Genomic DNA, 12,272 nt, shown 5'->3' with positions numbered 1-12,272 from the left:
CAATAATGTGCTTTTGTTCTCATCTTAACATGGGATTACACTATAACTATAAAAAGAAAAACAATTTTTGATACCCTGAAAAACTCATACATCTTATAATAAAATAAGCAAATTTCATTCAGTTAAATGTTATTGATTCATTTAAGCAATGATCTATGTAAAGTGTAATATCAATATTCTCCTAAGAAGATATCATTTTCACTGGAATTGCCCTAAGGAAGCATTACTTCTCATTTAGAGAAAGTAGGGATAAAACACTTGTATTACCATTTCTATAAATTTTTAATACTGAATAAAATATTAGTATTTAGCTTAATATTGATTCCCAACATAATATTCCTCCATAATGGCATGCTAATTGGTTAGAATTAAATCAGACAGATTCAAGAATGCTGAGAATAGACCATGTAGCACTTGTAATTTTTTTTCATTAGTTTACAGAATTCCAGTTAAAATGGAATTGATCTGTCGGATAAAAGACCATGGAACAATATAAGTTCTGTGCCGTGTGTCATGTGCACTGCCTTTCCGTCCCACTGCTCTATGCCCACCATAAGATATACAAGAGAAGGAGTGGAAGAAGGGAAAAGAGGGCAGATGAAATGCACATGAAATTCACATGTGAATGTCAACCTCAAAAATGTAACTGAGTTCAAGACTGAGACAGTCTACATGCATTCTAGCTCTGCAACTTACTATCTGTGAGACCTCAGGCATTTTACATAAGTCTCTGGAGGCGGCAATTTCCTCATTAGCAATACTAATCTAATGATTAGTATTGCCTCCTAGAGTCATGGAGGAGGTAAGACAGAGGTTCTCAATAGGAGGAGATTTTGCCTGCCAGGAGACATCTGGTAATGACTGGAGATAATTTTGGCTGTAACGATTGGAGGGGGTTAGTGTGCTACTGGTATCCAGGGAGGCCAGGGATGCTTGCCAAGCATCCCTATGTGCACAGCACAGGCCCCAACAACAAAGAGTCATCTGGCCCAATAAAATCAATGGTATCAAGGTTGAGAAACCCTGGAGTAATGTGAAGTAATATATGCAATGAGCACAATGCCTGATACACAGTACACCCTCAAAAGTATTAGTAGAATTATGTTGTTATTGTTGTCATTTGAGAAGGAACTCTGTATCACCTGAATGGCATCAGTGCTGAGTACTGTCAGCAGTTCAGTAAGCCCATCCCAGTACAGTTAGTCCTGCCTATCTGCTAAGTTATCTACTTGAAGTGGCCAATATATAGGTGCCTTAGGAGTAGAGCGACCCACTTAAAACCTGACTAGTCTAGAAAGCCCATGGATATGATTATACCAAAGTTCATGGGCCACCATTTAATTTCTCAAGAATTAGTTATTTCATCTTCTCAGAAATTGGGAGAAATAGAAAAAGACAAATAAAAAGTAACTTACAGTACCAAATGACTGTTAACTTTTTAACTTCTGCTGTTAGTGATGCATCAGGAGTCCCTGATGATCACATTTTACTTTATAAAATAAGCTAATATTTGGACAAATAGCTCAGAAATATGGTCTGATTAATATAAGATCCTGATTAATCAGTTATATGATACATGAATATTATCAATTTCAAAACCAGTTGAATGCATCAAAATAGTTTTGACTTGATGCTAAACTCTTTTAAGGGGGAAAAAATCTTGCTTAATGAAAGAGTTTTGAGGTCAGACATGAGTTTGCATTTTAGCTGTTCAACCTTCAAGCTGTGTGACCTTGGATAATTTACCTAATTTCTCTGCACTCAGTTTCTTCATCTGTTTAATGGGCATAAATTTACCTCGCAGGGTTCTTGAGAGAATTGAGACACAAAGCATTTGGCGTATATGAGAAGTGAGTAAATGAAAACAGTTATTATGTTCATCCTCTTTATTATTTTGACTTTAAAGTAATTCTGGGGACCTTGCATTGCCTTAGAGTTCTAATCATAGCCTTCTCTTCTCATAGAAAGAATGATAGCTATGATGTTAGGTACTTTTAACTGACAGAGAAACCTCAAATTACATTCATTACCTCGATAAACAAAAATCTTAGACTCACTTCAAAAAAATTCATTTCTGAAGAAAAAAGAAAATTTATATGGTAAGCATGGAATTTCTCAGTAAGGATATTTTCAAGGAAATGGCAGATTTCCAAAATTAAAGAATGAATAGTGTACACATCTTTCTAGCATATTTTAATATAGTTGATAATCCACTTTTTAATTAGCCACCTAATTATAAACCATTAGAAATTTCCCGAGGTGAAAGTAGTAACCTACTTCAGAGAGGGAAGTGGCTCTTTGAATGGGCACTCCTACTGTGAAATTTGACATTTTTTCAATCCCAATTTGCTCTAAACTTAAACAGCTCGGGAAAGATGGGAAAGAGCTCTGTTTCAAAACCTAATCATTACTACTGCCAGGAAGGTTGAGTATAAGGCTAAATTCTAAATTTACCTTTCATCAATGTTTAGATTTCTCCTTTTGCTTTATTCCTAAAGAAGACCCCACTTTTTGTGTGTGTTCTCGTCGTTCAGATATTCTAAGTTTGAAAATAAAAACATTTACAATTAATCCAAACTCTGGGTCCCTTCATTTATCTTGGTGGTATGCTTTCTGCTTCACTGCTCATGTTTCCCCAGCTTCCAACTCTCAATAACTAAAGGACTGATAGGTACCTAATAAGAGCATCTCAGTATCATAATAGACACTTGTTTAATTCCACAATGAAGACAATGTTAAGGAGGGACATTTTTAATCTATTCCTTAGCATGCAATGCTTGAAGTTCCCAAAGTTTAATCATTTTTTTAATTGTATGTTCATAACCTTAGTCAAAAATATGTTCAACTTACCAATTGGTGCTGTGGGCATTTATTGATTTTTGTATTGAATTCTCTCTTCCAGCCAGTTTTAGTTTTGTGTAGTTACAACTTTAATATATTGCATTTAATTTTAAACTGTCACCCATCATTAATGTCTTGCTCATATTCATTAAGCTAATGCAAAGAGGAGAGTTGAACTGTTAATTTTAGTGAATTTAATTGATCACTTTGCTTCCACCCTTGCCTCCTACACTCTATTTTCAATAAAGCATAAATTATATCATTTTGCTCCTTGACTTAAAATCCTCTTGGCTCCCAGTTTCACGCAGGTCAGCCAGCAGTGACCTCTCTGACCTCACTTCTTTTCAGTTCCTCTCGCTCCCATTCTACTCTACTCCAGCCACTCTGCCAGAACACATAGTATGTTTCCGCCCCAGGACCTTTGCACTTGCTGTTTCCTCTGTCTGGGACATTTTTCTTCAGTCACACATCCACAGCTTGCTCTCTCGCCTCCTTGAAGTCTGTTCAAATCTCACCTTCTCAATAAGATCTTCACTAACTACCCTTCTAAAAATGCAGTCTCTTCCCAGACTTCCTAGTTCCCTTTTCTGATTTATTTCTCATCGAGATACTTGCCAACTTCTGATAAATGATGTAATTTACTCATTGTTACAGTCTTTCTCCCTCCTCTAAAACATAAGCTACATGCAGGCAACGATGTGGTTGTTGACTTTCGCTGGTGTATCTCAACCATGTACTCCAGTGTCTGGTATTGGTTAAATTGAATTGAAGTCGAATTGCACCCTTTTTCACCTCATTTCTTTTCCCTCAGAGCCTTAATTTGCCGTTCGCCAATATAGTGCTTGTATATTCTGGTGCTCTGCCTTTGTGATAGTTTGTTTAGGAAAACTTTGATTCCCTTACCCACATCTAGATTTATGAAATGGAGGGCATGGTTTCATTGTATTTTCTTTTGACCATTGATAAACTTTAACTAGGTAAGTTTGCATTTTAGCCATATTCCTTTCCTTATTATTTTTCCTATTGGGCAAGGACACTGTCGTCACCAAAATGGTAAATTTACTGGGATAAATTAGATTACTCATCAAAACACTCCTGGGTAAATCCCGAGGCAAAAGGAGGTAGATACTGATGAAAATGGCAAGCTCCATAAATAATTAAATGAAAAAACAAGTGAGGATTAGTTTCCTTTGAACCTAGGTACATTTTTCCTAGCACGCATGTTCCTAGTATAAATATTAGAACATTAAACCTGGTTCAAGAAAATACCTACCTACCGATGACAAGAAAGACATAAATATAATTCATGACCAAAGATTAGTCACTGTTTATTATTGCTGGTGACACATGATACATAGGGGGAGATTTGGCAGTGTTTCAGACATCTCCAGCCAGCCATTTATCATTTCATAGAGAAAGAGGAGGTATTTCTATATGAATGGCCTCTATAAAAGGAAGTGAGTGGAAGAACGTCTGATACGTTTTATCATTGCTAATCAAAGGAACATTGACAATGTTAAAAATGTGCTGAGTGGATTACAGGTTTTGTACAAATAGATCTTCAAAATAAAAAGACTCTATTAAAAAAAGAAGAAGAAGTAGAAGAAGAAAGGAACTACGTTCTACGTTGCTCAGCTCTCTCTTGTGCCTTTGAATGGCATTTCTGGATGGGAGCTGAGAAACAAAAGCTTGATTTATCTCTAGAGCCAGTAGCATTCTGAGCAGCTTGATAGCCTTGGGACCCTGCTGACTCACAGCCATGCTGCTGCCCCAGCACGGGTTTACACTGCAGATCATTTTGATGCAATATGCAGAGACCCAACACACCCACTCTCACTCCCAACTTAGCATTTATTCTCTATCTCAGTCTATAATGGAGACTAGAGCAAAGCCCAAAGCAGGTGAATAACTTCCACCTGATTGAGAAATTCAAACCCATGTTCCCTTTGTTGCTACTATGTCTATGCAAGTGGAGACATAAAGCCCTTTGAGAGAAGACCTTAAATATGGGGTTGGAGATGTGAACAGCCAGGAACTTTGTCTTAGAAATGGTGGGTATAAGTCACTGAAAAGTTGTTTTAACATGTCCAATAACTTCTGTGATGCTTTGCAGAATTCTGAAGACACTATTAAAAATTAAATAAAAAGCCTCAGCCTGGTTTTGTGTATGCTTCAATAGGCAAAAAGATATATTTAATGCAGAGGGTGTTGAATCTGAATTAGTACAAATATTATTAATTTAATGTTCATACTGCATTTTATGGTTTATAAACTGCTTAGCAATAATTTTATACATTTTTCCTCACAGCAGCACTGTAAAATATATCAGCATTTTATTTTCTCATTTTATAGATGAGGCAACCTTTAATAAGTGATCTATTTCTTTCCTGTGCATACTGGTTAACGAGTAAATTATTAATTTATGTCTACATGAACTTCATCATGCAGAGTATTTATTTTAGTGTGAGTTGGTATTTATTTTACCCGCAAAGCATTACAGTTTCCAATTATATATGCATGTTTTAAAGGCAGTAAAGGAGCCACTGGTAGTTAATGCAACATTAAGTCAGAGATTTTAAATCCACAGTAAATTCTGAGTTAGGGTATTTAAATCAACCATACCTTTTTCACACATTTGGTTCATGTGGGTGAGAAATGGTCCTTCTATAAAATGGTCACGTGCCACCTGGGGATTGGGACAGAAAAAATGTATTGAGATTTACAGAATTTACAATATTAACGGCAAAATAAAGAACCAAGTGTTTATAATTACATTTGTGAGAGCAAAGTAAACAAATCTCATCATTTGCCTGTGCCTGTGGAATGGCTTGTGATTGTGAAGCATCTTTTTGGTCTCTTTCTTCTTTCACTTTCTGCCTTCATTTCTTCCTTTAGTTTTCATTTTTTTGAGACAGAGTCTTGTGCTGTCACCCAGGCCATAGTGCAGTGGCGCAATCTCAGCTCACTGCAACATCCACTTCCCGGGTTCAAGCCATTCTCCTGCCTCAGCCTGCTGAGTAGCTAGGACCTCAGGTGCATACCACCACACTTGGCTTGTATTTTTAGTAGAGATGGGGTTTCACCATATTGGCCAGGCTGGTCTCGAACTCCTGGCCTCATGATCCACCCGCTTCAGCTTCCCAAAGTGCTAAGATTACAGGCATGAGCCACCATGCCCAGCCTGTTTTCTTTATTAATTTTTGCATCAGTAAAATAGTCGTCTGAGCTGCTTGTATGAAGGAGCATAACTAACCATACGTAAGTGGCATGTTAAGGTTTCATTAAAAGGGCAACACCCCCTGAAGCTGTCGTTGGCATTATTTCTCCATACTGCATTATATTATATTGAGCTATAAGTAAAATTGCTTCTTTCAAAGTGTATAGTACCTAAAGGCCAAGATTCTCAAAATGCTCCCTAAGCACTGACTCAGCTAATACCCTTCTAATAACATTCTACTACTCTAATCCTACAATTTAGAGAGGAAAAAGCATCAGAAGTTTCAGTCCTTTTATTCTAAGTCAAATTTTGTTTAATTAGAAATGTGCCTTCTTTCCATGATAATTTATAATATATTATTCTCCTTCATTTACAGATCTCAAGACTCTTAAATTTAGCCAATGAAGCTAAGATTTTAAAAAATTTATTGCAAGGAGCCCGTAAATTTCACATTCAAAAGTTTCTGATAAAGTCTAAAGATTGGCTTGTTAACTGAGCTATCAAAGGCAGATGATTTAAAACACATTTTATGCGTTAGATATTAAACTCTTTGTAAATCCAGAAATTCTCTTTCAAATTTAAAATGTGTTTTTGAAGCCAAGAAGTTATTTACAAATCTAGAACATGCTCTGATATGAATTTAAAGGAAATATTTTTATTATGAAACATTTTGTACATAGTGAAATATAAAACTCATTACATTAGATCTACCAATAAGACAACATATTATCAAGCAATATTTTTAAATGTGTGATTTCCTATTGGGTCTACTGGACAATATCTGTTTAATCGGGACATAGAGGTTTTAAAAACTGAATCTTTAACACAAGGGGCATTACTGCAGAGGAATGTCACTGAAATATTCATTTCAGACTTCTTGCGTAGAGACTGGCTATACAAGGAACAAGATGGGTCTGTACTTCAGTGTATAGTTTCCTAACTCAGAGCTAGATACACTTGACCTTTGAGTGGACACTGTGGATTATTTTTATATAACGAAGGCTTTTACTATATGTATATATAAATAGGGAGATTTCAGCCATCTTACTCTCTGTGATAAAAATAGAAAAGAATATATACATATGTATATATAGTCAAAAGAAGCATTTCAAATATTTGAGCACAAATTAAATATATGAAGTACATAAATTTTATCCTTTTAAAAAAACCCTTCCAGCTAATAAAATATCCCAATGAAATGTTGTTACTGCTTTCCTTACGTGCCACCGTTGCAGCATCTAGTACCCCTGGGCTTTTCCTAGTCCAAGACTTTTTCGATGACATTTATTATTCCCATTTACATTTATGTGACCCATATTGCAGCTTCTAAATTGGATATATCATTTTCCCCTGAGAATTTCGTGTCCTTACCTAGCCTTACAGGAGAACTGTGAATTTATATCACTTTCTAGTGCAACAATGAACTGACTGAGCAGAAAACCAGATAAGACTCCTCCCTTCCACTTCCTCATTTTCCACCATCCCCTTATAGATCATGAGGTGCAAGTGAGCATCCCATTATTGTCAATGTTGGACTGGGCTTAATTCCCAGGTTCTCAGTTTTGTAATCTCAGAACCTATTATTACAGCGTTTCTGTTTTCATTGATTGTCATCTTTTTATATTATTCTGTTAGCTCTTGCCAAAATGAAACATTTTTAAGAGATGCTTATATGGAAACAATAAAAAATCATTTTGTTCATGCTAAGTGAAAACACTGTATTACTTTTCAGAGATAATTTATATATATTGAGGTATTCATGATTTTTCAGATCGGCACACGGAGAATGTTACTTAAACTCCATCTTGCTTCCATATAAAGTCAGCACAGCACTTCATCAATTATTGCCTAGTTTTCCCATGCAAGCTAATAAGTAGCATTTTAGCTTAAAATTTCAGCATTTAGTCTACACATCACTTAAAAACTCTAATGAGTGAACGTGCTTACCCATTAGAATTTTTTTTTTATTTGCTAGGGCAAGTACAGAAAAGGGAGATTCAAAAGGGCAAATGCAGGCAGTGTCTTTCCAGCAACTGATAGGATAAGAAGATTCTGGGCCAGGAATACAAGTCTCTGGACCATGTAGCAAATGTGTCCCTGGTGAGAGAAAAATGCATTAGGTTGTCATGGCCTAAAAACACCAGCCATTTACACTTCCAATGAATTCCCCGGTTTATTTCTGAACCCAGACTTTCTTGGTAACCAGTTCATTGATTATGATTCTCCTTCCCTTATACTTGGATTTATATCTATAGCTATACCTTTAAGGAAAAATATAGAAATCAGTCAAAATAGCTCATTAGCTTGATGGATATATTTTATTGTAAATTGGTATATTGGCACGCTGCTGTAAGAAAGCATTCTAATTAATGTGGATGTTATCAGTGAGGTCATTTTAAGATCATATAGCTCTCAACCACACATACAGAGGTATAAATTCCATTTCTGGAACAAGAGACAACATTTGCTTATAAAAAATATGGTCATCCCCATACATGCCATCATGATGCCTTCTCTACCCCCCGGAAAAGAAAACTAATGTTTATAAGAAATTACAGTCAGTTTACCACTATCCTCAGAAAAATAAAATCTCTTCTGCTGGTTCATTCAACCAGTAAGTAATTAGAGGTGACATTAAAACTCAGTTCTGACAGATGTCCTTTCAACTAAACTTGTGTCTTCGCCTAGAATTAACTACTAACAACATGCCCTGACTAGGAGAAACAGATGAGAGTCCTTTGGCTGCTAGAGAACAAATACTGATCCTATTGGTTACTTCTTCTAAAAGAGTCTAAACCCAAATCCCATACCCAAGAGATGAGTGTTCTGTACAAGCCACCCGGTCTCCGTGGATGTGTGGAAAAACCTTGTCTAATCGTTTAGCTAAGTATATTTTTTGGAGTCTGATTTTAAAATGAAGGGTAACACAAAGATATTTTGTTCATAGTAAACTTAAGCATTTCTTGTATTCTCCTTATCTTGGAATTTGAAAAGCAAAAGAAACTATAGTAATTTTATGAGTCAGATTCATAGTTGTCTTTCATGTCTATTCATATCTCTTGATTTAGTTGGGATGTGTCATTAGTCATGAACCCGGTTTCCATTATTACATTTTGTCAATTGAAATATTGTTTTGTTTCCAAGTATATGTTTATATTATTTACATATAACTAATTTAAAAACAGTTTTAAATATGTTTATTTGAAACTGCTGGAAAGAGGGGTGACAACACTCTTAACTGATTTTAAACTTAGTGATGCACAGGTAAAATATTTTAGATTTGGACCACACACATTAGGTATTACAAGTATTCTATTTCATGTTATGAAGATAGAAAATTCTGACGATTAATTTTTTTATCCTAAAGATTAACAGACACTCAATGGCATTTATTCAGTCATTTCTATTTAATTTAATAAGGTCATTCTTCCATCTTCAGGTAAACTATTTTGCCTAAACTAGCTCAAACATTAGAACCTTTGCTTTGAGAAAAGATCATCATCAAAGATAAAATTGTATCACCTACATCAGGAGCTCATGTCAGTGGTTCGTGTCCTTCCTCACTTTGAAGAAATTCTTCCTAACATATAACTCAAGTCAGCCCCAAAATTTACTTTGCTTATTCTTAATTTTTCATCCTTGTAATGCTTGGTTTGAATCCACGTTCTTTTCCCATTATCCCAGGCCTCCAGGTTTCTTCTAGGCTAGCATTGCTTCATGGGCCCTCTGTGTTACTGATGGCCTTATCTCAGGCGTCTGTGTTGCTTCTTTTGAATATGAAACTCAAGAGCGTTGCCCTCCTCATTTTAGTTCTGATATTTCTATGATGTAATTCCTAAATTACTTTTTTCAGAATTCTTTCAGAAATGAAGTACTAATTAAAATCAAAAAAAAAAAAAAAAGAAGGCTGCCTCAAAGAAGGCCCAAATAGAGTTGATGCTAAAAATTTTAAAGAAGAAGATGGACAATTTTCTCTCTTGGATGCTGTTCTGAATGCAGACAGAAAGATAAACTAAATGACCCCCTGATGATCTCCTAGCTCTGTGATTTTGTAATAATCTCAGCTTGTGACATCTCATTTTCTCTAAACACTAAAATCTTATCTGCCCTGAGACATGAGAGTGTTTAACAGTTGAGAACCTTTTAATAGAGCAAAGACTCTGTTTGTTTTTCTCGGAAGTAATTTTCTTAACAATTGGTTACCTTTATATTTGAGGCAGCCCATATTGAATCCTTAAATCCAGAAAAAATCATAAACAAAAAATTAACACATACTATATAATGATATGCAATCATTCCTTGGCTTTGGCCTTTATTGCCTGGCATTAGAAATATTGACTTCTATAGTCATGGTTTAAGGATTCATGAGTGCCATTTTTTCAACCTAAAGTCATTCTTGCTTTCGACGCTGCAGTTGTTTCTATTTAAAAGGGAAGTTTTGTTAACATCAGTGGATACGTTGCCTACAAGTGAGGCTACCTTCCAAGCAGGGTTACCATAGAACAAATTGCATTTAATAAGGCTGTCTGGTGAAGATTAAGCAGCTCTTGAGCTTGCCATTTAATCTATCACTACTGGTATTGTGTACTAAGCTGATGATCATACTTAGAAGCACAACAATTAGATTATTAGTTTTTCTTTTTTAAAAAATATACTTTAGTTTCTGGGATAAATGCGCAGAATGTGCAGATTACATAGGTATGTATACACGTGCCATGGTGGTTTGTTGCACCCATCAACCTGTCATCTACATTAGGTATTTCTCCTAATGCTATCCCTCCCCTAGCCCCCCTCAACAGACTCCTTTGTGTGATGTTCCCCTCCCTGTGTCCAGTGTTCTAATTGTTCAACTCCCATTTATGAATGAGAACATGTGGTGTTTGATTTTCTGTTCCTGTGTTACTTTGCTGATAATGATTGTTTCCAGCTTCATCCATGTCCCTGCAAAGGACATGAACTCATCCTTTTTCTGGCTGCATAGTATTCCATGGTGTATATGTGCCACATTTTCTTTATCCAGGCTATCATTGATAGGCATTTGGGTTGGTTCCAAGTCTTTGCTATTGTGAATAGTGCTGCAATAAACATACATGTGCATGTGTCTTTATAATAGAATGCTTTATAATCCTTTGGCTGTCCACACAGTAATGGGATTGCTGGGTCAAAGGGTATTTTGGTTCTAGATCCTTGAGGAATCACCACACTGTCTTCCACAATGGTTGAACTAATTTACACTCCCACTAACAGTGTAAAAGTGTTCCTGTTTCTCCATATCCTCTCCAGAATCTGTTGTTTGCTGACTTTTTAATGATCACCATTCTAACTGGCGTGAGATGGTATCTCATTGTGGTTTTGATTTGCATTTCTCTAATGACCAGTGATGATGAGCTTTTTTTAATAAGTTTATTGGTTGCATAAATGTCTTCTTTTGAGAAATGTCTGTTCATATCCTTTGCCCACTTTTTGATGGGGTTGTTTGTTGTTTTCATGTAAATTTGTTTAAGTTTCTTGTAGATTCTGGATATTAGCCCTTTGTCAGATGGATAGATTGCAAAAATGTTCTCCCATTCTGTAGTTTGCCTGTTCACTTTGATGAAAGTTTCTTTTGCTGTGCAGAAGCTCTTTAGTTTAATTAGATCCCATTTGTCAATTTTGGCTGTTGTTGTCATTGTTTTTGGTGTTTTAATCATGAAGTCTTTGCCCATGCCTATGTCCTGAATGGTATTGCCTAGGTTTTCTTCTAGGTTTTTATGGTTTTAGGTTTTACATTTAAGTCTTTAATCCATCTTGAGTTAATTTTTGTACAAGATGTAAGGAAGGGGTCCAGTTTCAGTTTTCTGCATATGGCTAGCCAGTTTTCCCAACAGCATTTATTAAATAGGAAATCCTTTCCCCATTGCTTGTTTTTGTCAGGTTTGTCAAAGATCAGATGGTTGTAGATGTGTGTCATTATCTCTGAGGCCTTTGTTCTGTTCCAGTGGTCTATATATCTCTTTTGGTACCAGTACCATGCTGTTTGGGGTACCATAGCCTTGTAGTGTAGTTTAAAGTCAGGTAGCATGATGCTTTCAGCTTTGTTCCAGGATTGTTTTTTTTTTTATTATTATTGTAAATTTGTTTAAGTTCCTTGTAGATTCTGGATATTAGCCCTTTGTCAGATGGATAGATTGCAAGAATTTTCTCCCATTCTGCAGGTTGTCTGTTCACTTTGATG

General features: G+C 35.8%; 1 protein-coding gene across 6 annotated transcripts in view; it reads left to right on the top strand.

The window, feature by feature from the left end:
* RHOBTB1 (Rho related BTB domain containing 1) overlaps positions 1–12,272 on the top strand; it is a 127,443-nt gene that overhangs the window by 14,517 nt on the left and 100,654 nt on the right. The gene's annotated exons all lie outside the window — the stretch shown is intronic.

This window comes from Aotus nancymaae, unplaced genomic scaffold (genome assembly GCF_030222135.1).
Source record: "Aotus nancymaae isolate 86718 unplaced genomic scaffold, 86718_ANA_hifiasm-v0.15.2.pri h1tg000010l, whole genome shotgun sequence".
NCBI lineage: Eukaryota > Metazoa > Chordata > Mammalia > Primates > Aotidae > Aotus > Aotus nancymaae.
The sequence above is the reverse complement of the archived record's forward strand: the minus strand, read 5'-3'. Positions and strand labels throughout refer to the sequence as shown.